Below are 25,164 nucleotides of genomic sequence, written 5' to 3' on the forward strand. Positions count from 1 at the left end.
GAAAAGTAATTGAAAGGCAGATAATTGATGAGCCTTTTGTCTGATTGTGTTTAATGCTGCACTGTGTTGGGGACATTCAGGAGTGAAGTGCAGCTGTCTGGCTTCATGGCAATATTTCAACGGATTTATTTCATTTGATATTCATAGTTTGTGGGTCACTTGTTTGGGAGGAAAGAACATTTGACATCTGTTAGATTGTAATTCTGTGTCAAACATGTATAATCATTAATAGACTGTCATGGATCATGTTTTGTTTAGTTATGTTCGGTTAGTTTTGGACTCCCTTAGTTCCTGTTTTGTGCGCCTCTGGTTTGTTTTAGTTTCCATGGGGATTCATTGGGTTCCCCTGCCTCTGGTTAGTGGTCTGCACGCTCACCTGCTGTCGAGCACTAATCAGAGAGCTATTTATTTACCTTTCTCGCCACGCTCAGTCTGGCTTCCTTGTTTGCTTCATGCTAGTTACGTGTGTAGTTCTTGTCTCCGAGTTCATGCTTCCTGTAACCTTGGCTTCCCGTGTGATCGGCACCTTCTCCTTCTGCTTGTTTTCTGGTTTTGGTACATGTTTGAGTTTGAAGATGAAATCATGTTCTTACCTGCACGCCTTGTCCAGAGTGGTCCTCCATCGTGACATGAACACACATTTAGAAAAATACTTCAAAATGCCAAATATCGCACCGATATATCGGCCGAGTTCCTGTTTAAAGAACATTATACATAAACCATACCTAATTACGTCCATGCCTTCTCCAGGCCCTATGGTGTGCTGATTGTGTCATGTGCATCACATGTTGTGTGGCCATGAGGTGCATGACAATGAGGTGTTCTCCACAGTAATCACATGTTTGGCCATGAGGTGCATGACAATGAGGTGTTCTCCACAGTAATCACATGTTTGGCCATGAGGTGCATGACAATGAGGTGTTCTCCACAGTAATCACATGTTGTGTGGCCATGAGGTGCATGACAATGAGGTGTTCTCCACAGTAATCACATGTTTGGCCATGAGGTGCATGACAATGAGGTGTTCTCCACAGTAATCACATGTTGTGTGGCCATGAGGTGCATGACAATGAGGTGTTCTCCACAGTAATCACATGTTTGGCCATGAGGTGCATGACAATGAGGTGTTCTCCACAGTAATCACATGTTGTGTGGCCATGAGGTGCATGACAATGAGGTGTTCTCCACAGTAATCACATGTTTGGCCATGAGGTGCATGACAATGAGGTGTTCTCCACAGTAATCACATGTTGTTTGGCCATGAGGTGCATGACAATGAGGTGTTCTCCACAGTAATCACATGTTTGGCCATGAGGTGCATGACAATGAGGTGTTCTCCACAGTAATCACATGTTTGGCCATGAGGTGCATGACAATGAGGTGTTCTCCACAGTAATCACATGTTTGGCCATGAGGTGCATGACAATGAGGTGTTCTCCACAGTAATCACATGTTGTGTGGCCATGAGGTGCATGACAATGAGGTGTTCTCCACAGTAATCACCTGTTGTGTGGCCATGAGGTGCATGACAATGAGGTGTTCTCCACAGTAATCACATGTTGTGTGGCCATGAGGTGCATGACAATGAGGTGTTCTCCACAGTAATCTTCATGGCAAGAGACCTGCAGACTATGCTGTGACTCAGGAGATGCTGGACATCCTCCAGGCAACACCCGAGGAGGCCACCAGTGCTAACACAAGTGTCAACAGTCTTCCTGTAATAAGTCCTCATTTTATTTTCCAATCCCAGCAATAAGTTGAATGACTAAGTGTTGATGTTCTCTCTTAGATGTCTGAAGGTGTGAAGCAGGATGGTGTGGTCTTTCTCCCCAGCATGCTATCGCTAACAGACCAGTGCCAGCTGTCCAGGCTGGGCCAGCTGCTGGACGGCAGTATAAGCCACACCTTTACCTCCTCAGGTAGTGCTTATTTGAAGGTAACACACGGTATATGTCTTGCTCCTCACTCACATTTACAACACACTCTTTGTGTATATCAGTAAGCCCTTCATGTGTGAACCTTGCAGCATCACAATGCATCTTTTGCAAATGTACTTTGTTCAATACACCAACATCACCTCTATTTGTAGTCCAGAAGTGGTGGGAAATAAAGGTAATGCACATGATATATATTCACAGGGCACAACATTGACATACAAGCTGCTGTCACCAGCATGTATGTCTCTGCATGCCATGCATTACATGTATGTCTCTGCATGCCATGCATTACATGTATGTCTCTGCATGCCAGGCATTACATGTATGTCTCTGCATGCCATGCATTACATGTATGTCTCTGCATGCCAGGCATTACATGTATGTCTCTGCATGCCATGCATTCAATCAATCAATCAATCAATGTTTATTTATATAGCCCTAAATCACAAGTGTCTCAAAGGGCTGTACAAGCCACAACGACATCCTCGGTACAGAGCCCACATACGGGCAAGGAAAAACTCACCCCAGTGGGACGTCGGCGAATGACTATGAGAAACCTTGGAGAGGACCGCATATGTGGGTAACCCCCCCCCTCTAGGGGAGACCGAAAGCAATGGATGTCGAGTGGGTCTGACATAACATTGTGAAAGTCCAGTCCACAGTGGATCCAACACATCAGCGGGAGTCCAGTCCACAGCGGGGCCAACAGGAAACCATCCCGAGCGGAGACGGGTCAGCAGCGCAGAGATGTCCCCAACCGATGCACAGGCTAGTGGTCCACCCGGGGTCCCGGCTCTGGACAGCCAGCACTTCATCCATGGCCACCGGACCTATGCAACTCCCCCTCGCAAGGGACAGGGGAGAAGAGGAGAGAAGAAAAGAAACGGCAGATCAACTGGTCTAAAAAAGGGGGGGTCTATTTAAAGGCTAGATTATACAAATGAGTTTTAAGATGGGACTTAAATGCTTCTACTGAGGTAGCATCTCTAACTGTTACCGGGAGGGCATTCCAGAGTACTGGAGCCCGAATAGAAAACGCTCTATAGCCCGCAGACTTTTTTTTGGCTCTGGGAATCACTAATAAGCCGGAGTTCTTTGAACGCAGATTTCTTGTCGGGACATATGGTACAATACAATCGGCGAGATAGGCTGGAGCTAAACCGTGTAATATTTTATACGTAAGTAGTAAAACCTTAAAGTCGCATCTTAATTGCACAGGAAGCCAGTGCAAGTGAGCCAGTATAGGCGTAATATGATCAAACTTTCTTGTTTTTGTCAAAAGCCTTGCAGCCGCATTTTGTACCAACTGTAATCTTTTAATGCTAGACATAGGGAGGCCCGAAAATAATACGTTACAGTAATCGAGACGAGACGTAACGAACGCATGAATAATGATCTCAGCGTCGCTAGTGGACAAGATGGAACGAATTTTAGCGATATTACGGAGATGAAAGAAGGCCGTTTTAGTAACACTCTTAATGTGTGACTCAAACGAGAGAGTTGGGTGGAAGATAATACCCAGATTCTTTACCGAGTCTCCTTGTTTAATTGTTTGGTTGTCAAATGTTAAGGTGGTATTATTAAATAGATGTTGGTGTCTAGCAGGACCGATAATCAGCATTTCCGTTTTCTTAGCGTTGAGTTGCAAAAAGTTAGCGGACATCCATTGTTTAATTTCATTAAGACACGCCTCCAGCTGACTACAGTCCGGCGTGTTGGTCAGCTTTAGGGGCATGTAGAGTTGAGTGTCATCAGCATAACAGTGAAAGCTAACACCGTACTTGCGTATGATGTCACCCAGCGGCAGCATGTAAATACTAAAGAGTGCAGGGCCAAGAACCGAACCCTGGGGAACTCCGCACGTTACCTTGACATAGTCCGAGGTCACATTGTTATGGGAGACGCACTGCATCCTGTCAGTAAGATAAGAGTTAAACCAAGACAAGGCTAAGTCTGACATACCAATACGTGTTTTGATACGCTCTAATAAAATATTATGATCGACGGTATCGAAAGCGGCAAAGACATATATTACATGTATGTCTCTGCATGCCATGCATTACATGTATGTCTCTGCATGCCATGCATTACATGTATGTCTCTGCATGCCATGCATTACATGTATGTCTCTGCACGCCATGCATTACATGTATGTCTCTGCATGCCAGGCATTACATGTATGTCTCTGCATGCCATGCATTACATGTATGTCTCTGCATGTAAGGCATTACATGTATGTCTCTGCATGCCATGCATTACATGTATGTCTCTGCATGCCATGCATTACATTTGAGGTCTGACATTTATATTTCTATAAACTTGCCTTGTGTTTTTCATTGCAACGTTGGATACAGACAAAGTATACACACTTTTGCCTAAGAACTCTTTCAGGCCCACTGACTCCCTACTTTTGAACAAGATGTAATCCTGGTGTATCACCATGCTTTTTCCATGAAAAGCCCATTACATGTCATTCTTGCTACTGGGACTTGCTCCTTAGGAAGGAAGAGTCCACCCACATTCACACCGCTTCTCTTATTCCACATTCAGTGTTTCCCATAAACTGCCAAGATACCTGTGGCGGTGGGGGCGTGGCTATGGGCGTGGTCACAATGACATCATCGAGTAATTTGCATAATTTACTACAATGATATGATTTTCTCTAAAAAGGCTCAAAAAATGTATACTTACTAATTAATAATAACAGTTTTGTTTTAAACGTCCATCCATCCATCCATTTTACAATATAATTACAACACTTTATGTACATATTTATATACAGATTTGAACAATAAGTTATTCACTGAAATATATTTATTAATTGTGGTTCTTACAAAAAATATATCTTATAAAATATAAAAGCTAAAATGTCTCAAAGCTCTGCCCCTTTAATTAGTGCATACTAAATAATTTAACTTTAGCCTACTACTACAACCATATTATTTACCAGCAACATAAAGTGAAACAGAGGCAGAGGTGTCCTGCCACAGTCAGTAACAAATAAACAGTAGTGGTGGTAGATAGACACAAAGCTTCATCAAACATCTGATCCACTGAACAAAGAGCTCCAAAAATCTTGATCCTACACTTCTCTTTTGTAAAGTAAATGTGAACAGCCGATATGGGCATCTACATCTACATCTACATCTACATCTACATCTACATCAACTATATGATTTGCCTGAGAAACTGGACAGGACAAAAAAATAAAAAAAATAAAATAAAAAAAAAGTTTTTTGTGGCAGCCTTAATTCTTTCATGGCGGGCCGCCACAAATAAATGAATGTGTGGGAAACACTGACATTTCATTGTCAAAATGGACTACCTTTATTTTTGTCTTCCAAATTCTACAGACAATACCCCATCATGACAGTGTGAAACGTTTTGTTAATTCTGTTTTGCAAATGTATTGAAAATAAAAAATCCCAAGTACATAAGTATTGACAGCCTTTGCTCAATACCGTATTTTTCAGAGTATAAGTCGCTCCGGAGTATAAGTCGCACCGGCCGAAAATGCATAATAAAGAAGGAAAAAAACATATATAAGTCGCACTGGAGTATAAGTCGCATGTTTTGGGGAAATGTATTTGATAAAAGCCAACAGCAAGAATAGACATTTGAAAGGCAATTTAAAATGTGTAAAGAATAGTGAACAACAGGCTGAATAAGTGTACGTTATATGAGGCATAAATAACCAACTGCTATGTTAACCTCATATATTATGGTAAGAGTCATTCAAATAACTATAACATATAGAACATGCTATACGTTTACTGTCACTCCTAAATCCCATGAAATCTTATACGTCTAGTCTCTTACGTCAATGAGATCAATAATATTATTGGATATTTTACGCTAATGTGTTCATCATTTCACACATAAGTCGCTCCTGAGTATAAGTCACACCCCCGGCCAAACTATGAAAAAAACTGCGACTTATAGTCGGAAAAATACGGTACTTAGTTGATGCACCTTTAACAGCAGTTCCAGCCTCAAGTGTCTTTGAACACCATACACCTATCTTTGAACACCATACACCTATCTTTGAACACCATACACCTATCTTTGAACACCATACACCTATCTTTGAACACCATACACCTATCTTTGGACACTTTCAACCTTTCCTCTTTGCAGCGCCTCTCAGGTTGGATGGGAAGTGTTGCTTTTCATCCAGGATGTCTCTGTACATTGCTGCATTCATCTTAGTCTAGTCAGGGAGGTGACCAAGACCATGGTCACTGTCAGATCTACAGCATTCCTCTGTGGAGAGAGGAGAACCTTCCAGAAGGACAATCCACCAATCAGACCAGTATGGTAGTGACCAGACAGAAGCCATTTCTTCGTAAAAGTTTGCCAAAATGCACCTGAAAGACTCTCAGACCAGGAGAAACTAAATTCTCTGGTCTGGTGAGACAAAGATTGAAGTCTTTGGAGGAAAACCAGGCACCGCTCATCACCAGGCCACTACCATCCCTACAGTCAACATGGTGGTGGTAGCATCATGCTGTGGGGATGCTTTTTTTTAGCAGCGGGAACTGGGAGACTAGTCACGATAGAGGGAAAGATGAATGCAGCAATGTACAGAGACATCCTGGATTCAACCTCCTGGAAGTTGAGGGGTTGGAAAGAGGAATGGTTGAAAGTGTCCAAAGATAGGTGTGGCATGGTGTTGAAAAAGTCTTGAGGCTGCCAAAGGTGCTTCAACTAAGCATTGAGCAGAGGCTGTCAATACTTATGTACATGGGATTTGTTTTACTTTGAATAAATATGTAGAATTTTGATGAAGGTGTTCCATCTTGGAATAAGGCTGTAACATAGCAAGTGGAAAAAGTGAAGCGCTATGAATACTTTCTGGATGTGAAACAGAGAGAGATCTTTTTCTTTATCTCCTTGAGCAAAACTCTGAATCTAACATTTCCCAGTAAAATAAATGAGAAAATATTGTTTTGGTGTAATTCACACCTTAGTCAACAGATGGTGCCAGAAAACCACCAGCATAATTCCCTGAGCTTTGATGAGCGTAAATGGGTTCAACTGCCATTAAAGGCCTACTGAAAGCCACTACTAGCGACCACGCAGTCTGATAGTTTATACATCAATGATGACATCTTAACATTGCAACACATGCCAATACGGCCAGGTTCACTTATAAAGTGACATTTTACATTTCCCGCCAAATATCCTGCTGAAAACGTCTCGCTATGATGACGTTTGCGCATGACGTCACGGATTGTGCGGATATATTGGGACAGCATTGTGGCCAGCTATTAAGTCGTCTGTTTTCATCGCAAAATTCCACAGTATTGTGGACATCTGTGTTGGTGAATCTTTTGCAATTTGTTTAATGAACAATGAAGACAGCAAAGAAGAAAGCTGTAGGTGGGAAGCGGTGTATTAGCGGCTGGCTGCAGCAACACAACCAGGAGGACTTTGAGTTGGATAGCAGACGCGCTACCGTGAGTACGCAGCTTTGGCTTCCAAACATTTGATCGCTTGCCCGTACGTGCGTGTCGCTATGTGCATGTCACGTACGTAACTTTGGGGAAATATATGTGCTGTATGAACTTTACGGAGGTGAATGGTACTTTGGGCTGTGGGATTGAGTGTGTTGTGCGGGTGTTTGAGTTGTATTTGTGGGTTATATGGACAGGAGAGGGGAGGTGTTATGTGGCATATTAAATATAAGCCTGGTTGTGTTGTGGCTAATAGAGTATATATATGTCTTGTGTTTATTTACTCTTGTAGTCATTCCCAGCTGAATATCACGACCCATCCGCCTCTCACAGCATTTTCCCTATCTGAATCGCTTCCACTGCCCTCTAGTCCTTCACTCTCACTTTCCTCATCCACAAATCTTTCATCCTCGCTCAAATTAACACGCGAAGTCCCAGAGAAGGGTCAATTGACATTTTTACCTAGAAAACACACGAGGGTCATTTGACCCCTAGTCCCCCCTGTGGACACTCCTTTTGTTATGAAAATGTGGCTGTTAGTGGCACACAGCAGGGGGCCACTTGAGCCTGTGTGGGGGAGGGGACCTTACAGCTCAAGCTTTAGTTCTGAGGTAGGTTGTGTGTGTTTTTGCAAGGATCAACAGAATGAAGGGATCAACACTCTGACATTTATTGTTAAAAAAAATACAAAACAAAACATATTTACAAAGAATGAAAAAGCAACTGTTTTCCCAGTTTTGGTGTGGAGGGTTGTTGCAGAAGCAATTGTTATTTTTGTGTGCCAAAAATAGTTTAAAAAAAAAAATTTACAAAGAAAAAAGCATATTTACAAAGAATGAAAAACCATGTCCATGTAAACGTGACTGACATACATTTGAGCAGTCACTCACAATCCTGGCACTGCCATTGCTCCTTTCGGCATTTCCCACATGTATAATTTTTCTGTCTACCTAGACAAACTGCCCCTAACAGCCTCATTACCATAACAAAATGAGTGATTAGTGTATTCGGGAAAAGCGTCGGGCCAAATGACCCCTCTCTGGGTCTTCTAGGTAGACAGAAAAATGCTGGGACTTCTAATGGGGTAATCGTCGCTTTCTCGGTCCGAATCGCTCTCACTGCTGGTGGCCATGATTGTAAACAATGTGCAGATGTGAGGCGCTCCACAACCTGTGACGTCACGCTACTTCTGCTGGTGGCCATGATTGTAAACAATGTGCAGATGTGAGGAGCTCCACAAGCTGTGATGTCACGCTACTTCTGCTGGTGGCCATGATTGTAAACAATGTGCAGATGTGAGGCGCTCCACAACCTGTGACGTCACGCTACTTCTGCTGGTGGCCATGATTGTAAACAATGTGCAGATGTGAGGCGCTCCACAACCTGTGACGTCACGCTACTTCTGCTGGTGGCCATGATTGTAAACAATGTGCAGATGTGAGGCGCTCCACAACCTGTGACGTCACGCTACTTCTGCTGGTGGCCATGATTGTAAACAATGTGCAGATGTGAGGCGCTCCACAACCTGTGACGTCACGCTACTTCTGCTGGTGGCCATGATTGTAAACAATGTGCAGATGTGAGGCGCTCCACAACCTGTGACGTCACGCTACTTCTGCTGGTGGCCATGATTGTAAACAATGTGCAGATGTGAGGCGCTCCACAACCTGTGACGTCACGCTACTTCTGCTGGTGGCCATGATTGTAAACAATGTGCAGATGTGAGGCGCTCCACAACCTGTGACGTCACGCTACTTCTGCTGGTGGCCATGATTGTAAACAATGTGCAGATGTGAGGCGCTCCACAACCTGTGACGTCACGCTACTTCTGCTGGTGGCCATGATTGTAAACAATGTGCAGATGTGAGGCGCTCCACAACCTGTGACGTCACGCTACTTCTGCTGGTGGCCATGATTGTAAACAATGTGCAGATGTGAGGCGCTCCACAACCTGTGACGTCACGCTACTTCTGCTGGTGGCCATGATTGTAAACAATGTGCAGATGTGAGGCGCTCCACAACCTGTGACGTCACGCTACTTCTGCTGGTGGCCATGATTGTAAACAATGTGCAGATGTGAGGCGCTCCACAACCTGTGACGTCACGCTACTTCTGCTGGTGGCCATGATTGTAAACAATGTGCAGATGTGAGGCGCTCCACAACCTGTGACGTCACGCTACTTCTGCTGGTGGCCATGATTGTAAACAATGTGCAGATGTGAGGCGCTCCACAACCTGTGACGTCACGCTACTTCTGCTACAGGCAAGGCTTTTTTATCAGCCACCAAAAGTTGCGAACTTTATCATTGATGTTCTCTACTAAAAAATATGGCAATATCGCGAAATGATCAAGTATGACACATAGAATGGACCTGCTATACCCGTTTAAATAAGAACATCTCATTTCAGTAGGCCTTTAAAGTGCTGCAAAGCAATGAACACGATATATATATATATATATATATATATATATATATATATATATATATATATATATATATATATATATATATATATATATATATATATATATATACATATACATATACACCATGGCAGATGTATATACTGTAAATACATGTTTTATATATACCATGGCAGATGTATATACTGTATACATGTTTTATATATACCATGGCAGATGTATATACTGTAAATACATGTTTTATATATACCATGGCAGATGTATACACTGTAACATGTACATATCCTATTTGCTGATGTTGTTCTTTTGTTCTCTGTCTTATCCCCCTCTGTATTCCTTTTCTTCTCTTTCTATCCCCTCCTGCTGTGGTCCAGCTGCACCTAACATAAATATAAATCCATGTAATAAAGTCCAATACAAATAAGGCAACAGGAGAAGTATCCCACACTTGTAAAGTCAATGTGTAGAGCAGATATAGATTATCTACATCATGTAAAGTCAATGTGTGGAGCAGATATAGATTATGTACATCATGTAAAGTCAATGTGTGGAGCAGATATAGATCATCTACATCTACATCATGTAAAGTCAATGTGTGGAGCAGATATAGATAATCTACATCTACATCATGTAAAGTTAATGTGTGGAGCAGATATAGATCATCTACATCTACATCATGTAAAGTCAATGTGTGGAGCAGATATAGATCATCTACATCTACATCATGTAAAGTCAATGTGTGGAGCAGATATAGATAATCTACATCTACATCATGTAAAGTTAATGTGTGGAGCAGATATAGATCATCTACATCTACATCATGTAAAGTCAATGTGTGGAGCAGATATAGATCATCTACATCTACATCATGTAAAGTCAATGTGTGGAGCAGATATAGATAATCTACATCTACATCATGTAAAGGCAATGTGTGGAGCAGATATAGATCATCTACATCTACATCATGTAAAGTCAATGTGTGGAGCAGATATAGATCATCTACATCTACATCATGTAAAGTCAATGTGTGGAGCAGATATAGATCATCTACATCTACATCATGTAAAGTCAATGTGTAGAGCAGATATAGATCATCTACATGTACATCATGTAAAGTCAACGTGTAGAGCAGATATAGATAATCTACATGTACATCATGTAAAGTCAACGTGTAGAGCAGATATAGATCATCTACATGTACATCATGTAAAGTCAACGTGTAGAGCAGATATAGATCATCTACATGTACATCATGTAAAGTCAACGTGTAGAGCAGATATAGATCATCTACATCTACATCATGTAAAGTCAACGTGTAGAGCAGATATAGATCATCTACATCTACATCATGTAAAGTCAACGTGTAGAGCAGATATAGATCATCTACATGTACATCATGTAAAGTCAATGTGTAGAGCAGATATAGATCATCTACATCTACATCATGTAAAGTCAACGTGTAGAGCAGATATAGATAATCTACATCTACATCATGTAAAGTCAACGTGTAGAGCAGATATAGATCATCTACATGTACATCATGTAAAGTCAACGTGTAGAGCAGATATAGATCATCTACATCTACATCATGTAAAGTCAAGGTTCAGCTGGACATGACAAATATCTTCCTGCTCCCAAAGGAAGGACTCACAAGTGACAATGGGTTCTCATCACTCACTTAAAAGACTGGATTGGTTTACTATGTTCCCTATCTGGATCTATTTGACTTGTGCTTGAGGAGCAGTCATTAACTATGCTGCCATTTTGCAGTCAGCCATGTTGTGGTGCCAGAAGGACCCATGCCCACCACCTACTCCACCCTCCTAGGACTGCTTGCCGGCTGCTGGATCGTCAAATACAGCTGTAAGTCACTTTTCTGCAGGAGTCAAATACAGCTGTAAGTCACTTTTCTGCAGGAGTCAAATACAGCTGTAAGTCACTTTTCTGCAGGAGTCAAATACAGCTGTAAGTCACTTTTCTGCAGGAGTCAAATGCAGCTGTAAGTCACTTTTCTGCAGGAGTCAAATACAGCTGTAAGTCACTTTTCTGCAGGAGTCAAATACAGCTGTAAGTAGGGATGATGTTTGATAAGAAATGATCGAGTTCAAGCCCATTATCGAATCCTCTTATCGAACCGATTCCTTATGGAGTCCAGATAGGTTGTTGTATATGAAAAAAAACACAATATTTGGTTTAACAAAAGCTCACTTTTATTATATAAGAAAAAAATAAAATCTAATAAATACATAAATATTGACTGTTACCCCCCTAAAAAAATAAAATAAAATAAATAAATATTGACTGTTGTTACCCAAAGTATATTAAGTGGGATTTTTCAGAGAAACAAATATATACAGTAACACAAAAACAAGCTGTCTCTGTGATCACTATAGGTGTATAAATAATAATATAGTGTTCAATAAAATCAGTCCCTTGGGCACAAAACTGGAAATAATACAGCTCTCCAAAAAGTGCACTTCTGCTGCTATTTGACATAACTGTTTGTTATGATGCTTTGACATTTTTGCACTTTATTTCTTTATTGAAAGAAAATTCTATGAAGAGAAAAGTTGTTTGCAAATGTGGTTACAATGCTAAGAAATGAAAAGATAAAGCTAAAAAAAGAAATACACTTTATTGAGTTAAAATCTCTCTTTATTGGGGGAAAGATGTGATGTTATGAGCTAGGAATATAACAACTACACTACCCAGCATGCAACGGGAGTGAGGAGCATGCGCGGTAGTGTTGTTGCATGTCGCCACCCGGCAGCTAAGAATGAGGTTATGAGCACGCTGTGAAAGTAAACGTCAAGAACTCAGCCAACACGCCTCGTCTGCATTATTTATAATTAGACAGACAACACATATACAGTGTGATTTTGTAACGTTTACAAGGAAAGAAAAACAAAAGTTGAAAAAGGGAGATGTCATATATGTTGTATGTGCTGCGGTGTCATATATGTTGTATATATATGTATGTGCTGCGGTGTCATATACAGTGGGGCAAAAAAGTATTTAGTCAGCCACCCATTGACAATCAATGGGTGGCTGACTAAATACTTTTTTGCCCCACTGTATGTTGTATATATATGTATGTGCTGCGGTGTCATATATGTTGTATATATATGTATGTGCTGCGGTGTCATATATGTTGTATATATATGTATGTGCTGCGGTGTCATATATGTTGTATATATATGTATGTGCTGCGGTGTCATATATGTTGTATATATATGTATGTGCTGCGGTGTCATATATGTTGTATATATATGTATGTGCTGCGGTGTCATATATGTTGTATATATATGTATGTGCTGCGGTGTCATATATGTTGTATATATATGTATGTGCTGCGGTGTCATATATGTTGTATATATATGTATGTGCTGCGGTGTCATATATGTTGTATATATATGTATGTGCTGCGGTGTCATATATGTTGTATATATATGTATGTGCTGCGGTGTCATATATGTTGTATATATATGTATGTGCTGCGGTGTCATATATGTTGTATATATATGTATGTGCTGCGGTGTCATATATGTTGTATATATATGTATGTGCTGCGGTGTCATATATGTTGTATATATATGTATGTGCTGCGGTGTCATATATGTTGTATATATATGTATGTGCTGCAGTGTTGTATATATATGTATGTGCTGCGGTGTCATATATGTTGTATATATATGTATGTGCTGCAGTGTTGTATATATATGTATGTGCTGCGGTGTCATATATGTTGTATATATATGTATGTGCTGCGGTGTCATATATGTTGTATATATATGTATGTGCTGCAGTGTTGTATATATATGTATGTGCTGCGGTGTCATATATGTTGTATATATATGTATGTGCTGCGGTGTCATATATGTTGTATATATATGTATGTGCTGCGGTGTCATATATGTTGTATATATATGTATGTGCTGCGGTGTCATATGTGTTGTATATATATGTATGTGCTGCAGTGTTGTATATATATGTATGTGCTGCGGTGTCATATATGTTGTATATATATGTATGTGCTGCGGTGTCATATATGTTGTATATATATGTATATGCTGCAGTGTTGTATATATATGTATGTGCTGCGGTGTCATATATGTTGTATATATATGTATGTGCTGCGGTGTCATATATGTTGTATATATATGTATGTGCTGCAGTGTTGTATATATATGTATGTGCTGCGGTGTCATATATGTTGTATATATATGTATGTGCTGCGGTGTCATATATGTTGTATATATATGTATGTGCTGCGGTGTCATATATGTTGTATATATATGTATGTGCTGCGGTGTCATATGTGTTGTATATATATGTATGTGCTGCAGTGTTGTATATATATGTATGTGCTGCGGTGTCATATATGTTGTATATATATGTATGTGCTGCGGTGTCATATATGTTGTATATATATGTATGTGCTGCGGTGTCATATATGTTGTATATATATGTATGTGCTGCGGTGTCATATATGTTGTATATATATGTATGTGCTGCGGTGTCATATATGTTGTATATATATGTATGTGCTGCGGTGTCATATATGTTGTATATATATGTATGTGCTGCGGTGTCATATATGTTGTATATATATGTATGTGCTGCGGTGTCATATATGTTGTATATATATGTATGTGCTGCGGTGTCATATATGTTGTATATATATGTATGTGCTGCGGTGTCATATATGTTGTATATATATGTATGTGCTGCGGTGTCATATATGTTGTATATATATGTATGTGCTGCGGTGTCATATATGTTGTATATATATGTATGTGCTGCGGTGTCATATATGTTGTATATATATGTATGTGCTGCGGTGTCATATATGTTGTATATATATGTATGTGCTGCAGTGTTGTATATATATGTATGTGCTGCGGTGTCATATATGTTGTATATATATGTATGTGCTGCAGTGTTGTATATATATGTATGTGCTGCGGTGTCATATATGTTGTATATATATGTATGTGCTGCGGTGTCATATATGTTGTATATATATGTATGTGCTGCAGTGTTGTATATATATGTATGTGCTGCGGTGTCATATATGTTGTATATATATGTATGTGCTGCGGTGTCATATATGTTGTATATATATGTATGTGCTGCGGTGTCATATATGTTGTATATATATGTATGTGCTGCGGTGTCATATGTGTTGTATATATATGTATGTGCTGCAGTGTTGTATATATATGTATGTGCTGCGGTGTCATATATGTTGTATATATATGTATGTGCTGCGGTGTCATATATGTTGTATATATATGTATATGCTGCAGTGTTGTATATATATGTATGTGCTGCGGTGTCATATATGTTGTATATATATGTATGTGCTGCGGTGTCATATATGTTGTATATATATGTATGTGCTGCAGTGTTGTATATATATGTATGTGCTGCGGTGTCATATATGTTGTATATATATGTATGTGCTGCGGTGTCATATATGTTGTATATATATGTATGTGCTGCGGTGTCATATATGTTGTATATATATGTATGTGCTGCGGTGTCATATGTGTTGTATATATATGTATGTGCTGCAGTGTTGTATATATATGTATGTGCTGCGGTGTCATATATGTTGTATATATATGTATGTGCTGCGGTGTCATATATGTTGTATATATATGTATGTGCTGCGGTGTCATATATGTTGTATATATATGTATGTGCTGCGGTGTCATATATGTTGTATATATATGTATGTGCTGCGGTGTCATATATGTTGTATATATATGTATGTGCTGCGGTGTCATATATGTTGTATATATATGTATGTGCTGCGGTGTCATATATGTTGTATATATATGTATGTGCTGCGGTGTCATATATGTTGTATATATATGTATGTGCTGCAGTGTTGTATATATATGTATGTGCTGCGGTGTCATATATGTTGTATATATATGTATATGCTGCAGTGTTGTATATATATGTATGTGCTGCGGTGTCATATATGTTGTATATATATGTATGTGCTGCGGTGTCATATATGTTGTATATATATGTATGTGCTGCAGTGTTGTATATATATGTATGTGCTGCGGTGTCATATATGTTGTATATATATGTATGTGCTGCGGTGTCATATATGTTGTATATATATGTATGTGCTGCGGTGTCATATATGTTGTATATATATGTATGTGCTGCGGTGTCATATGTGTTGTATATATATGTATGTGCTGCAGTGTTGTATATATATGTATGTGCTGCGGTGTCATATATGTTGTATATATATGTATGTGCTGCGGTGTCATATATGTTGTATATATATGTATGTGCTGCAGTGTTGTATATATATGTATGTGCTGCAGTGTTGTATATATATGTATGTGCTGCGGTGTCATATATGTTGTATATATATGTATGTGCTGCGGTGTCATATGTGTTGTATATATATGTATGTGCTGCGGTGTCATATGTGTTGTATATATATGTATGTGCTGCAGTGTTGTATATATATGTATGTGCTGCGGTGTCATATGTGTTGTATATATATGTATGTGCTGCAGTGTTGTATATATATGTATGTGCTGCGGTGTCATATATGTTGTATATATATGTATGTGCTGCGGTGTCATATATGTTGTATATATATGTATGTGCTGCGGTGTCATATATGTTGTATATATATGTATGTGCTGCGGTGTCATATGTGTTGTATATATATGTATGTGCTGCAGTGTTGTATATATATGTATGTGCTGCGGTGTCATATATGTTGTATATATATGTATGTGCTGCGGTGTCATATATGTTGTATATATATGTATGTGCTGCGGTGTCATATATGTTGTATATATATGTATGTGCTGCGGTGTCATATATGTTGTATATATATGTATGTGCTGCGGTGTCATATATGTTGTATATATATGTATGTGCTGCGGTGTCATATATGTTGTATATATATGTATGTGCTGCGGTGTCATATATGTTGTATATATATGTATGTGCTGCGGTGTCATATATGTTGTATATATATGTATGTGCTGCAGTGTTGTATATATATGTATGTGCTGCGGTGTCATATATGTTGTATATATATGTATATGCTGCAGTGTTGTATATATATGTATGTGCTGCGGTGTCATATATGTTGTATATATATGTATGTGCTGCGGTGTCATATATGTTGTATATATATGTATGTGCTGCAGTGTTGTATATATATGTATGTGCTGCGGTGTCATATATGTTGTATATATATGTATGTGCTGCGGTGTCATATATGTTGTATATATATGTATGTGCTGCGGTGTCATATATGTTGTATATATATGTATGTGCTGCGGTGTCATATGTGTTGTATATATATGTATGTGCTGCAGTGTTGTATATATATGTATGTGCTGCGGTGTCATATATGTTGTATATATATGTATGTGCTGCGGTGTCATATATGTTGTATATATATGTATGTGCTGCGGTGTCATATATGTTGTATATATATGTATGTGCTGCGGTGTCATATATGTTGTATATATATGTATGTGCTGCGGTGTCATATGTGTTGTATATATATGTATGTGCTGCGGTGTCATATGTGTTGTATATATATGTATGTGCTGCAGTGTTGTATATATATGTATGTGCTGCGGTGTCATATGTGTTGTATATATATGTATGTGCTGCAGTGTTGTATATATATGTATGTGCTGCGGTGTCATATATGTTGTATATATATGTATGTGCTGCGGTGTCATATATGTTGTATATATATGTATGTGCTGCGGTGTCATATATGTTGTATATATATGTATGTGCTGCGGTGTCATATGTGTTGTATATATATGTATGTGCTGCAGTGTTGTATATATATGTATGTGCTGCGGTTGCTTTAAGAAGGTTGCGACAGCTGCCGTAAAGGAGGTGCGTTGCTAGCCTGGTTGCTATGTTTCCGCTTGGTGGTAAAAGTGTTAGTCATGTGCAGAAAACATCGCACAGGGCGATGTGATGCGTCTAGTGCAGTAGCCTTGGAGTAGTAGTACCTGTAGTTAGTGCATGCTGCATGCCGCTTTTGCTTGCTATGCTGCATGCTGCTTCTGCCTGATACTTATTGCTTTCAGCTAGTGCCGCCGGCTAGCCCTCTGTCTCAGAGGGCGAAAAGAGGAGCCGAGTGCATAAGCCTCCTCAGCCGGTACATAGCCTCTCCATTGTCAAGACTCGTACATGCCTCCTCGTGGCCACACACGGTAACTGGAACCTCGCGGTTCCAGGCTAAGTTGTACGGGATCTCGGAGCAGCAGGGGGCCCCAGAGACGGGGCATGCAGGCCCACCGGTGTGTGGACATGCCCTGGTGCCCAGTCAACCCCTGTCCCAGCTATGGGTAAATAACCCCAGCTATGGGCGAATAGTGAAAACCGCCTCAACGGTGGACCAGGCGGAAGATGGCGGCAGCGGAATGCACCACAACGGCTGGGAAGGCGGATGAAGGCTGCAGCAAAGACGGGTCCCCAGTCGTCTTGGTCTCCATGCCACTGGACCCTGGCCCGCTCAATGCCAAGGACTGTGTGGTGGCTGACCGTGCACCAGTCTCCCCACATTAAAAGATTCCACGCACAGGCGTCCTCCATATAGGGAATCCACCCTAACATAGACGACCCTACGGAGGACAGTCATACTCGTTTCGAGTGACCGCCGATGATGATGATGATGAGTCATGTGTTTGTAGTCTGCTCAAATCTCTCAGTAAAGTTATTGGATGGATTATAGCTTTTGTTTTGAACTTTATTACACCTTGGAGCGCTTTTTCCCGTCCATTGTTTTCCTGCTTTCGCTATCTGCGCCTAATGACTGAGCTACGTGACGTCATTTCTTGTGATGTCTCACGGAGCATTTCTGGTCGGGACGGGATTCATTCCCAGGGATTCGAATAAAGAACCAACTCTTTTTCTTTACTATAGTGGTCTCGATAACGGGTACCGGTTCTCAAAAAGGGATTCGAGTCCGAGGACTCGGTTCTTTTCTTATCGAACAACCGGGAAAACCGGTTTCGAGTATCATCCCTAGCTGTAAGTCACTTTTCTGCAGGAGTCAAATAGCAGCAAGTAGGCTGTGTGAGGAAAGTCCTATGCAGGGAAAAGAATATACAAGAGGCAAAAGTCACTGCTGAGGTCTTTATGCTAGCTGCTCTTAATCTGTAGCACTTGCCACCAGAAAGCTCAGACTACATTTCTTGTCTTAGTCTTGGCATACGTGAGTGGAGTGTGTGGATAAATAATACATAGGCTACAACTTATTCATGATTTCCATTTGATGTCAGCTGTCATGCATGCAAATTTAACTCTTGCTGTTCTGTACATTATTATGTGAAGCTTTACATTACTTCAATTAGTGCGCTAATCCAAACATTTCATCAGAACTAATGTTATTAATGACAAATAAGAGCCATTTTGTCTAAAAGTTTAGTCCTTATAATTCTTCTCAGCACTTCTGAGATGTGTGCATTTATTACAGGTGACTTGGGGGCCACCTTGTGCTAAAGTCTGGTGAAAGAAGTAACTATATCACTGGTACTTTAACTATAATATATATACAGGGTGTCCCCTAAACTGTGGTCACACTGACGTCATCCAGTCATTTGCTATGATGATATGACTGTGTGGGTCCCCTATGGGTACTGCGGCGTCCTCCCACCTCCAAACACATGCACCTGGGGATAGGCCCCTCCCACCTCCAAAGACATGCACCTGGGGATAGGCCCCTCCCACCTCCAAAGACATGCACCTGGGGATAGGCCACTCCCACCTCCAAAGACATGCACCTGGGGATAGGCCCCTCCCACCTCCAAAGACATGCACCTGGGGATAGGCCCCTCCCACCTCCAAAGACATGCACCTGGGGATAGGCCCCTCCCTCCTCCAAACACATGCACCTGGGGATAGGTCCCTCCCACCTCCAAAGACATGCACCTGGGGATAGGCCCCTCCCACCTCCAAACACATGCACCTGGGGATAGGCCCCTCCCTCCTCCAAACACATGCACCTGGGGATAGGCCGCTCCCACCTCCAAAGACATGCACCTGGGGATAGGCCCCTCCCACCTCCAAAGACATGCACCTGGGGATAGGCCCCTCCCACCTCCAAAGACATGCACCTGGGGATAGGTTGATTGGCAACACTAAATGGTCCCTAGTGTGTGAATGTTGTCTATCTGTGTTGGCCCTGTGATGAGGTGGTGACATGTCCAGGGTGTACCCCGCCTTCCGCCCGAATGCAGCTGAGATAGGCTCCAGCACCCCCCGTGACACCAAACGGGACCAGCGGTAAAAAATGGATGGATGGATATGATTTTCTTTAAAAAGGCTCAAAAAATGTGTATATATACATTTAAGAAAAAAACTGTTTTTAATGAATTAGTATTAATATTTATTTTTCTATCGTTATGCCATATTGTTGCTGCTTTTTGCAGACGGTACTTTGTTGAGATTTTTCCAAGTGTTTACAGACTTTTAATAACTTTTCTGTAATGAAAAACAACTAGCAACACGTGTAGCATCTTCTTCTGCTGTTCTAGAATGTTCTGGTCTTTGGAGACTCTACTTCTGACTAAAGAGGCTGCAGCCAGCATGACGTCACACTTGCTTGGCGCTGTCCCTCTCGTTGGACTCTCCCTTTTTTAAAAGCCGCCACTGTCCTTTTAATATTTGCACAGTCTGTAGATGACTGTAGATTTATGCTGCTTTAACATCTGCTGACTGAAGAATCCTCCATCAAGTCTTTTATTGGGCGCCAAACAATCATCCATGCCACACCCACTTCAAGTCCACTATTTATATGGGTATATCTGCAATATATATACAATTATGTCCTCATCACAGACATGCTGACACTGCTCCAGACAATGCCGTGTGTTTTGTTTACATCCAGTTTCGATAGCGTGCTTTTTGCTGATCAAAGTATTTTTTCGTTGGTCAAGTTTTCTGTACATCACTTGTCAATAATGCGCAAATAATACACTTTATATCTCAATTAGGGTTGCAAATTTCCGTAAATTTACCAAGGGAAGTTAACCTCGGAAAGTTTGGAAATATTGACCATTTTTTGATTATTCAAAGTTGGACAGCGTCCATGGGAATGAATGGGAATATATGGGAATGAATGGGAATATATGGGAATGAATGGGAATGAATGGGAATATATGGGAATGAATGGGAATATATGGGAATTAATGGGAATATATGGGAATGAATGGGAATATATGGGAATATATGGGAATGAATGGGAATACATGGGAATGAATGGGAATATATGGGAATGAATGGGAATATATGGGAATGAATGGGAATATATGGGGATGAATGGGAATGAATGGGAATATATGGGAATGAATGTGAATATATGGGAATGAATGGGAATATATGGGAATGAATGGGAATATATGGGAATGAATGGGAATATATGGGAATGAATGTGAATATATGGGAATGAATGTGAATATATGGGAATATATGGGAATGAATGGGAATATATGGGAATGTATGGGAATATATGGGGATGAATGGGAATATATGGGAATGAATGGGAATATATGGGAATGAATGTGAATATATGGGAATATATGGGAATGAATGGGAATATATGGGAATGAATGGGAATATATGGGAATGAATGGGAATATATGGGAATGAATGTGAATATATGGGAATGAATGTGAATATATGGGAATTAATGGGAATATATGGGAATTAATGGGAATATATGGGAATGAATGGGAATATATGGGAATGAATGGGAATATATGGGAATATATGGGAATGAATGGGAATATATGGGAATGAATGGGGAATGACAATAATGATATATTGTTGGGCACTTGTCTATAAGCTGCTGCATCTTTGTGGCATACCTGACATAGCTCTTTGCACAGTATTTGCACATGTACACTGCCTTTCTGCCTACATTGGTTGGGGTGAAATGTCTCCACACGTCAGATCAAATATATTTACCCCGTCAACACTTACCTGACTGGATGAAGTCAAATACTAGTGTGGCCTCAATAGCGCTGCTGTAGTGTGTAGCATGCTGGCCATTATCTGTGCATGTGATGGAAGAATGCACTGCACATGTGATGGAGGAATGCACAGTGCAGGGTTGAAATTCTACTGAATTTGCATGAAATCAGGTTATTTTAGCTAACAATCATGCTGCAAGATCTAGCATGTTGCATTCAATGTTTATTCCAATGGAAAGTTTCCAATTTTGAATATTCCCGGAATTTTGCAACCCTAGTCAGCACTAAGCTGTTGTCACTCTTTAGTGTTTTGGCTGTTTTTCCCACACACACATACAGTATGTATGTGTGGGAAAAACAGCTTGTTATTTTCTCAGGTTTTGGCCAGACAAGCTGTTCACCCTGCCTCCGGTCCTAATGTTGATTTACTGTACAGCTCCACACTCACATTCATCTTTTGACTTGGAGAGGAAGCAAAATGAAAGAATAAGAGATGTATTACATAGACAGCACATGGATATTATTACAAGCAGACCCATTAGGAATGTTGTCTTTTCTGACTTACCCTATTTTCCAAACTATTGAGCACACCGGTAGAAAAACTGCCATATATTAGCCACACCGGACTGTAAGTCACAGATATAAACGTTGTGAAATGACTTATTTACACAGAAATATTCTGTAAATGTTTATTTACATACCTTCATTGTTTCCAAACAGTGTCTGTAACAGGGCAGTAAAACAGCTGATCAAACAAAACAGAAGTCATGGTCATGGACCCACTAGCTGCGCAAGCTAACTCTCCAATCAGCTAAACAGACTCAATAACTCCACAATAACGTTTCGCTGAATTTTAGGAAACTGAAACAATACAAAAAGAATGCCATTATAAGTTAATAATACTAACACAAACACTCGTAAACGTGTTAGCATATTAGCTTCATTACATTAAGCTAGCACGTACATGAAAACACTCCTACAGACATCACACATGGGATGATTTAGTAAGCAAAAATTGTTTTAGTTATATTGTAAAATTGACAAATGTTGCTTGGAGTCATGGATTAAGAATGAAGCCACGTTGATGTAACACGTGGCTTGGCATTGTCTTGCTGAAATAAGCAGGGGCGTCCATGATAACGTTGCTTGGATGGCAACATATGTTGTATGTACCTTTCAGCATTAATGGTGCCTTCACAGATGTGTAAGTTACCCATGTCTTGGCCACTAATACACCCCCATACCATCACACATGCTGCCTTTTACACTTTCACCCTAGAACATGTCTTGACCACTAATACACCACCATACCATCACACATGCTGCCTTTTACACTTTCACCCTAGAACAGTCCGGATGGTTCTTTTCCTCTTTGGTCCGGAGGACACGACGTCCACAGTTTCCAAAAACAATTTAAAATGTGGACTGGTCAGACCACAGAACACTTTCCCACTTTGCATCAGTCCATCTTAGATGAGCTCAGGCCCAGCGAAGCATTTCTGGGTGTTGTTGATAAATGGCTGTGGCTTGGCATAGTAGAGTTTTAACTTGCACTTACAGATGTAGCGACCAACTGTAGTTACTGACAGTGGTTTTCTGAAGTGTTCCTGAGCCCATGTGGTGATATCCTTTACACACTGATGTTGCTTTTTGATGCAGAAATGTTGTTCTTAAGCAATTTGCTCAGGCATTTGTTGACAAAGTGGTGACCCTTGCCCCGTCCTTGTTTGTGAATGAGTCAGCATTTCATGGAAGCTGCTTTTATACCCAATCATGGCACCCACCTGTTCCCAATTAGCCTGTTCACCTGTGGGATGTTCCAAATAAGTCTTTGATGAGCATTCCTCAACTTTATCACTCTTTTTTGCCACTTGTGCCAGCTTTTTTGAAACTTGTTGCAGGCATCAAATTCCAAATGAGCTAATATTTGCAAAAACGAACAAAGTGTGTCAGTGTGAACATGAAATATCTTGTCTTTGCAGTCTATTCTATTGAATAGAAGCTGAAAAGGATTTGTTGTATTCTCTTTTTATTTACCATTTACACAACGTGACAACTTCACTGCTTTTGTATGTTTATGACATTGGTTGGCTGGTCTCCCTTAACTTTGTGTCTTGTCAGACAATAAAAGATGATGTGTGGCCTAAAAACACCACGCTGGCTCTTCCAATTGGACTCTCAAGAGACAAAAAAGTGCTGAAGTGTGAGATACTTCAAACAATCACTGACTTGATCAAGCTGCGGGAATATTTATCTTTGCCAAGACTTGAAGTTCTCCAACTCATAAACATTACCTTTGTGGTCCTTAGATTTCCTGTGGCCCTCTTTCATGTCAATATAATGAGAGCTTTCTCCTTGATGCCAGGGGTGGAGGCATGTCTGCAGGCGGGCAGGAGGATGCCAGAACAGGAGCACGAAGCAGGAGAAGGCCCGCAGCGCAGTCGCATCAACAGATGCAGCTTGGTAAGACACTTTGTGTTTGGCACAATAAGCACTGACGGCCTGCCTGCCTACGTCTTCATGGCCTGGAAACTAACTCTCTCTTCCACACACAAAACACAAGTTAGCAGAATAAGAATGTGTCTTCATAGCCTGGAAACTAACTCTCTCTTCCACACACAAAACACAAGTTAGCAGAGTAAGAATGTGTCTTCATGGCCTGGAAACTAACTCTCTCTTCCACACACAAAACACAAGTTAGCAGAGTAAGAATGTGTCTTCATGGCCTGGAAACTAACTCTCTCTTCCACACACAAAACACAAGTTAGCAGAGTAAGAATGTGTCTTCATGGCCTGGAAACTAACTCTCTCTTCCACACACAAAACACAAGTTAGCAGAATAAGAATGTGTCTTCATAGCCTGGAAACTAACTCTCTCTTCCACACACAAAACACAAGTTAGCAGAGTAAGAATGTGTCTTCATGGCCTGGAAACTAACTCTCTCTTCCACACACAAAACACAAGTTAGCAGAGTAAGAATGTGTCTTCATGGCCTGGAAACTAACTCTCTCTTCCACACACAAAACACAAGTTAGCAGAATAAGAATGTGTCTTCATGGCCTGGAAACTAACTCTCTCTTCCACACACAAAACACAAGTTAGCAGAATAAGAATGTGTCTTCATGGCCTGGAAACTAACTCTCTCTTCCACACACAAAACACAAGTTAGCAGAATAAGAATGTGTCTTCATGGCCTGGAAACTAACTCTCTCTTCCACACACAAAACACAAGTTAGCAGAATAAAAATGTGTCTTCATGGCCTGGAAACTAACTCTCTTCCACACACAAAACACAAGTTAGCAGAGTAAGAATGTGTCTTCATGGCCTGGAAACTAACTCTCTCTTCCA

At 40.5% G+C, this 25,164-nt stretch overlaps 1 pseudogene; it reads left to right on the forward strand.

Annotated features, from left to right (window-relative positions):
• The window catches only part of LOC133665250 (BRCA1-associated RING domain protein 1-like), a 42,700-nt pseudogene that overhangs the window by 12,540 nt on the left and 4,996 nt on the right, over window positions 1-25,164 (forward strand).

This window comes from Entelurus aequoreus, linkage group LG14 (genome assembly GCF_033978785.1).
Source record: "Entelurus aequoreus isolate RoL-2023_Sb linkage group LG14, RoL_Eaeq_v1.1, whole genome shotgun sequence".
In the NCBI taxonomy this organism is placed as follows: Eukaryota; Metazoa; Chordata; class Actinopteri; order Syngnathiformes; family Syngnathidae; genus Entelurus; species Entelurus aequoreus.